This window comes from Ruditapes philippinarum, unplaced genomic scaffold, assembly GCF_026571515.1.
Source record: "Ruditapes philippinarum isolate M1 unplaced genomic scaffold, ASM2657151v2 ctg19114_1_1_1_1, whole genome shotgun sequence".
Taxonomy (NCBI): Eukaryota; Metazoa; Mollusca; class Bivalvia; order Venerida; family Veneridae; genus Ruditapes; species Ruditapes philippinarum.
Window position 1 is genome coordinate 16,559 of NW_026867270.1, and position 8,279 is coordinate 24,837.

The window sequence follows — 8,279 nt, forward strand, 5'->3', positions numbered from 1 at the left end:
GAAAAATATAACAACACTAAAGTACGAAAGCCGTGTATGTTCAGATGACTGAGAGAGTCAATCAACTTGACAGCGAAAGATGACAGTGTCATTAGAAGATGTTATAGCAAAATAGTATGATGAAATGCCTCAATTAAAAACAATTTACTTTTAATATTATGTTTAAGTACAAAAAAAATATTATTAAGAATTATTTTGACCTATACAATTTTTCTTTGATGTTACATTGTATTTTGAATTGTATGAATTTGAAAACCAATAATGCGGGCGACAATTGGAAAATATCTAAAAACATTTACAGACATATTCTCAATGGACTATTAATCTGAGAATAATTCCGAATTATCTGAGAATAAAACACTTTTGAAAATACTAAGATGCAAACGACTTACATATTTATGTTTTCTATAGAATATCCTGATACTTCCACCGCCATCAGACAGTAATCCTCTACACATGAGTAATTACAAAAGAAAGAATAGTTCTTAACATGTATGAAAAAAAGATTAAAATTGAAAAATTAAGTACTTTAGTTTACCTCGTAAGATTTCAATCTATGTTGATGATGCTGATTTAACTTAAAGAAGATCCTTTAAAATGTAATGAGAGTATAAAAACAATATTTCATAGGGCTTGTGTCGGAAGGTATAACTTATCTGTAATAACGAAAATAGTATAGTTGAGAAATGTTACAATACAAGCAATGGTAAGTAACCAATACCATTGTTTAGTCTTACATATTAATGTTAACACTCGTATGATATCATCATTTGACTAATGAAAAGCTATATATAATACTTTTAGTTTTACTTTAACAAATTTTGATAAACAAGTACCCTGCCTCGTTGCATTCTGCTTAAACCGGTGTTTAGAAAGGTAGAAAGTATCGTGCAATTCAATTCAACACGGTTGCATCTACATCGTTTCCTCACTTTTTATTTTTTAAATTGAAAAATGGAAAAAAATCCTTGTTTTCAAGAAGCAGCATTGAAAAAAAACTCATATCATAAAGTATTTGCAAAACGATAGTTTAGGTTTTAAAAAAAATAATGTGATTTTATGAAAAAGTTTGCTTTTTGGGGGGAAATTTAATTTATTTTGAAAACCCTTAAAATTTTTTCCCCCAAGGGTTAAAATTTCCGGGGGGTAAAAAATTTTTTAAAAAAAAAAAACAACATGGGTTCCCTTTAAAAATTGGGCTATCTTTTCCTTTTATTTTCTTAAATAAAAATATCGGCTTTTTAATTTCTGTTTTTGAAATAAAGTTTTATCAATATTTTACATGGGACACAAATGAATCAAGTTTTTAAGAAACACCCCAAAACAACAAATATTTTGATTTAAAATTTAAAAAAAAATTTAAAACCCCAATTTTTCGGGAAACCCTAAAGTATGTTTCACCCCAGTAGGGGAATGATCCCTTTTTATTTTTTAAAGAAAAAAAACAGACTTTGATTTGTTTTTTCCTTTTTTTAAAAAATTTTTTTTTTTTAAAACATAACTTGAACACATGATTTTTAGAAAATAATTTTTTTTGGATTTCTTTAAAAATTTACCCAAAATTTAAAAAATTTATTTAAATTTAAAAAAAACTTTTTTAAATTTTGACGTGTTTTGGGTTTTTAACAATAAATATTGCATTTTTTGGTATTTAGTTCCTTTTTAAGCTTACCAATTAGAACCCCCAAAAATTTTAAAAAAAATCTAAAGTTTTTTCCCGGGCCTAAATTTGACTTCAACAACGGTTTTTTTTAAAAGTCCATTTTAAATTTTAAAAAAAACGAAGAATTCAAAATCTGCAAATTTAAAATAAAATTTGACAAAAATGTCTGTTTTATCTGGAATCATAAAAAACTTTTTTGGGGAAAAAAAACAAAAATATTTAAAATTATTTTTTAACGTTGGACAACTCGCAAAAAAAAAGCAAATTAAAATCTATTTAGGTCCCTTTTTTTTCATTAAAAAAAAAATTAATTTTTTTTAGCGTGTCAATGGAAACTAAAACGGGGCAAATTATGGAAAAAGTAGACAAGAAAAAAAATTTCCCCTCGTATTCAATGGCAGATAATACCCCCAAAAAAAGCTATTATAATTATTTTAATAAAACAATATGTACTTTTTAACGGGGTAAATAATTAAATTAAAAAATATATTTTTTACTTAATATTGAATTCGTTTTTTTGCCGGGGGGGGTACCGGCAAATTAAATTTTTCAGTACATATCAATATATTCAACATTTAAAAAGTCATATCTTTTTTTTAATTTTTTAAAATATGTTTAAACACTTATTTTCCCCAAAAATTTTTTATTTTAACAAATTAATTGAATTTTCTTTTTTCAAAAAGTTTTTTTCCAAAAATTTTGCGATGATTTGAGAAGTTAACCCTTTTTTCTCAAATAACAGTCTAAGTATTAAAACGAGCATTATTCCTGAAAAAATTTTTTTTTTGGGTTTTAAAATTTAAAATCACAAACGTCGACAATGGGAATGGCAGATCGTTTTTTAAACAAAAACAAAAGACAAAACATTTAGTTATTTACAGTCCGTTCATAAATTGCTGTTATCTGCCTGTATAGAGATTTTTAAAACAATAAATTTTAAATTTTTCAATGAATGTTTTACAAAAAATTTTTTGTCAAATTTTCATTAATTACAGCAATAAACGAACCTTTAGAATCGATAGAAATTAGCTTATTTTTTGCAAAGTAAACATATATCAAAAACCTTCAAACCCATATCGTCTTCTATGTAGCATTTTGTTAAAATACCCAAAATCAAGACTTTAAAGGGTGTATTTTTAAACATGAATTTTTATTTACTGAATGAAAGGGCCCATTAAAATATTTGTTTCTGTGTCTTTCATATTTTTTTTTTTAAATTGTTTTTTCCCAAGGCGCTTTTACCTGCGTTAGAATGTTCAACGTCATGTTTTATCCGTTAAAAAATAAACCAGTTAATAATACTATTTTATGATGTATTAATAATATAGATTATGAAAAACATACTTTAGATTCTTTCTAGAGGTGACGTTATTTTCATACCGATTTATGACTTTTACCAAGAAAACAAATAGTTTTAATTAAACAAGTGATCAATTATCGCCTGATAACAAATAATTGAAATCAGAGATGTTGCACAGTTCTGTGAATGTTTCTAAATTTATAATTTCAAATAAAATAGCTAAAGATGCTAAAGTCTGCTTTAACGGTGCCAGGTAGTAGTTTGCACTTTCTGTTACCGTCGTTCACGGGCAAGCATCAGATCAAAGCAAGGACTTTACCGGTTTTGTTTTGGTGCGCTTTAATGTTTCTATTGTTTTCTATTTCCTTATCTCTTTTGAAAAAAAAAAAAACCTACAAAGTTTACTGAATTTACCTATAAATTTCACTACAATGCTTACCTTCTAAGAGTTATTTTCCAATGCTCTCTTATGATCTACCTTTGCATATAAGAGCAAATGTTGATTGGTGCGTAACAACTTTGAATTTTAATTATTGTGCTTAGGGGCATAAGATGTAATACAATATAACTCAATTAAACTCAATCTTCAAATATTTCCTTTTATTTTTGTTCTCATTTCGTTCGAGAGATATCCATTTTCCAGATAAGGGTGGATGGAAATTGGGTACTTCAAAAAAAAAAACAACTAGGATTGGTATTGTTTCACACAAAACATTGGACCAGTTTTCAGGCATAGTGATATTTATTTCAATAAATTTTCTAGTATTTATCCAGTACCAATTTACAAAAATGTCGTTTGATTAACACATTATTATGTAATGGTTCAAATTGTAAAAACACAAAAGACAACAACATTAAAAAATGGTCATTCGCAGGGACTGCGTTCCGTAAAGATTGCTCGTCTTTGATGATATTTGTATGGTTTATCATCACAACAGCAGGTGTCAAGTGCCGTATTGGCAGCGGTAAAAAGTTGCCTCGTACTTCAGTGTTGTTATGTTTCGAATCTGCAATATCTTTGAAATGTTGGTGATATTTAATGCTTCCGAGGAATCACTTTTTTCCAGGTATTTATCACGAAGTTCTTCTGTATACTGTCGCAGGGCATGAAACATAAGTTTCGTTTGCCAAAAGTTTTAAATAATTTATAAAATAACTGTACTATTTGTTTTGGCTAAATTAAATCCGCAAAGTGTTAGCTATCAGTCCTGTCCTAATACATCGTAGTCGCACTGCCTTTAAATGTCTTAATATACATAAACTTTGACAGGCAATGTTCTCTGTCAATTGTTTATTATTTAGCGAATAAAATCATATGGTTTGCTACGAAACTGCTTTGATCAGACATTCTTTTAAAACAGTTTCGGAATCGAAAGGTTTTAAGCGGAGTCTAAACAATAAGCCAATAAAATTACTATAGTGAAGTATAAGAGAAATAAAAAAAATGACAGTGCATGAATAAATGTTGGGAATATGGAAAAGGAAAAGGGAGAAACAGTCAACATGTTTTGATTTGATATGTATCAACTGTTAATTTCCGAAAAATGCGATCATAATAAGACAACATTTAAGGATGGTCTCCTTGGGACTTTGCTGGTGGTAATATTATGTTGTTATTACAAATAAAGCCAATAAATTTTAGTGAAGTTTCAGAGAAAATGAAATATAACAGTGAATGAAGATTTCGTATATGAAGAAGGAAAAAGGAGAAATACTCAACATTTTAAGATGTCGATATGTATCAACTACTGATTTTCGAAGAATACAATCATAATACTAAGGTGGTCTCCTTCGGTCTTTGCTGGTGGTTAAATGAACTTGTTTTTACAAATGTAATTGGAAGTTATTATCACACGAAATTGGTTGATCTCCTTTTTGATAGCTGTTGTTTCGAAAATGAGTGCGGAAACGTGATAAAATGCACGAACGCGCTGATCATGATTAAGTCATTATTCTTTACTTACTCAGCATCAACTTACTGAGAATAAATCCTTTTTCATTTTCTTAATAGTTCTATCGTAAGTTATTTTAATTCTATACATGTATAGATGATGTAACAGAATAGACACTCAACTTTTTAACGGTAGATTCGAATTCCGCCAGGGACGTTGGATTGTTCCTGTGTGGAAGCTATCAATCTATCATACGGAACGTCAGTGGCTATACTCTACTGTCCGTTTATGCTTGCTATAATACACTTAGGGTCTGCCTTCATCAGTAGAGATTAAAAAGCCGCTATATCGTCTGTCGTGTTGGTGCTACGTAAACTTCAACCAAATCAATCCCATTAATCTGCTAAATGTGTGAAATTGGTTTGCCCTAGATTTGCATCTGAAACAACTTGTTTGTAAGTGTATGAATACAAAATTGACCTACCAGCAGTATACAGACTGGTCAGATAACGGATATAGGCACATAGGCATTGCTTTTTCGATGCTTTCTTGGAATTAACATGTGATAAGCGGAAACATTAACTGGTTAAATCATCCAGCAACCTGAAGTTTAAGGAATTTTAATAGGGTCTCTCTAAAACGAGTAATACATTTATAGAAAACAAACAAACAAACAAACAAATGATGCATGATGTGAGGAGAGAAGAAGAAAATGATACTCCAAACACTGATGAGTGCCAAGCAACTGGTATACCTGATTTCCGGTAAAACAAGATTCTCACACTTTACCCAAGAAGACAGCTTTAAGGATAGGTCATTGTTCTATGAGGAGCGTTTAGTAATAATTAATGTCATGTCACCTTTCGAAAGTTATTCATTTTCCGATAATTATGATGATAACTTTGATATTGTTATCTCATAACAGGTTTTTTTTTAGTTTATAATGTCTTTTTTCCTCCAGTTTCTGTCCAGCTCATGCCTTTGAAATGGTTCTGTGTTGCTAGGCATTTTTTGGGTCTGCGTTCCTTTCTCAATATACATGTATATACATGTATATAAGGTTGCATCAAAATAATCTTCCCTACAACCCATTTATAGTGGATCTGTTGAGACACGCAATACTCTAAATGCTATAAAGTATTTACTAGTTTCTTTAACAGAAATAATCAAAACTGGACTGTAGGTTTTATTTCGCATTAGTTTATTACTTTACTTTTTCCGAATTAACAATTGTTAAATGTCACCAGTAAAACGATAAAATTACTTTGGTCGTTCATTGTTTGAATATCTTAGAAGTCATATATGCCATTTAAAGGAAATTCTATATGATTTAAAGAAATTTAAATGCATATATTATCGCTTTGTTGAATGTATCATTTACAAAGCAGAGTGTGACGTATGTTGCTTAAATCGTTTAATGTTATTGAACAAACCTTCTGACGGGATAAATGGAAATCGATGGAAATATAGAAATACGATATGTTATATAAGTGGCTGAAATCCATAAGGGTTCGTGTTAAATGCATATATCGCATTCCTGTAAGAACAAACACATATATGGTAATCGAGTGGTTCGTGTGGCGGTTCCAAAAATGTCAAACAAAGGGAATGACGGGATTTGTATAGTATTTGATGGATTTAATGGTACATGAAAACCAAATAACGTCATATAGAATAGCACATAAAGTGTTAACTTGAAAGCTGAATCCCCATAGAGGAAGCTTCTATGGCAATTTCTAGATGGACGTTTGATTTCGCAAAAGCTGTTATTTGGGGTATAAAGTTATCAGATATTACTCGCAATTCATTTCTCGCACCCTAAAACCGCTATCTTTGAGTATTTCGATCGTCACATCGTTGATTTTCTCACTGGTACAAAAACTGGTAAATTGATGGCGGTTTCTGTTACTCTTCGCTAAACGTAGTATTTTTCGGATGTAAATATATCATTTTCCTGACAGATGTTACTTTGATAAATTTATCACAAAATTGTAAGGTTGTTTTTTTATTTTGTAATTGTATTATCTGTATGAACTCTGTATTTAATGAAAATACCAGAGGGAGTTCCTGAAAGAGTATTGAATCATACCACTAAAACGAATATATTGCAGGCAAAAATTGCAATAAGCTCGCATGGGGTTGCCACAAGGTATATAAAAACACAAAAGGGATAAAAGGGAGGAGATGTACTTTTTGGAAAGTGACATTATTTGTCGCATATTGTAATATTCCCATTGTAAATATATCATGAAGTGATACGAACTAAAATGTCAATTTATATTAAAGTGACATTATGTCCATACAAGTGTGAATCGTCGGTAAACAGATCAAAATACTTTGACATTTGAAAACAATTAATAATCCAAGTGACCAACGGAAATTTCTATTCATATCGTTCAGAATGCATCCTTTTTATAATTCGGGTCGTTTTATATGTTATACTTAAATTTTTTCATTAACAATCATTAGTCAATCAGCAATATAATAGTTAATCTTTTGAAATATACTACTCATTCAACTCAACTTGACAGCGAAATTATGAGTATACTGTCATTTTAAGAGAGCTGATTTTCTTACAAAATATACGATGAAAATGCCTCAACTATAAAAACATTTTACATTTAATATTACGTTAAAGTACAAAAAAATAATACCACGATACATTATTTTGATCTAAATAAATTATTTATTGATGTTAGCTTGCAGCCTGAATTGTATAAAATTTGAAAACTAATAATACGGGCGACAATTAGAAAATATCTTAATAATTTATCGACATATTCTCAATGGACTATTAATCTGAGAATAATTCTGAATTATACACTATTGAAAATACCCATATGTACACGGAATTAGCAGTTTGATCTTATTGTTTTAATAATAGTTATAATACTTTCCCGCTCATCAGGAAGTAATCTCTTACAATCAGAAATGTACAAAAGAATAATTAGTTTCGTAATATGTATTGAAAAGAAGATAAAATTGACAAATGAATACTTTAGTTTCCTTTTAGATTTATGTCTCTAGTGTTTTATGATGCTGGTTGAATTATAGAAGATCCTTTGATATGTTATAATGTATAAAAACACATATTTTCATAACTTTTTTCGGAAGGTATAACCTTATCGTGTAGATAACTAAAATATGTCATAAGTCTTAAGAACACGTCGTCTAACAATATCAAGCAATTTAAATAAACACATACCATTTTAAGTTTACATACATATGTTAACACTCGTATAATGTCATCATTTGACTAATGAAAAGCTTTATAAAATACTTTTAGTTTTACTTTAACAAATTTTGATAAACAAGTAACCTGCCTCGTTGCATTCTGCTTAAACCGGTGTTAAGAAAGGTAAAAAGTATCGTGCATTTCAATTCAACACGTCTGCAAAACTATAAATCTACATCCTTTTCTCAT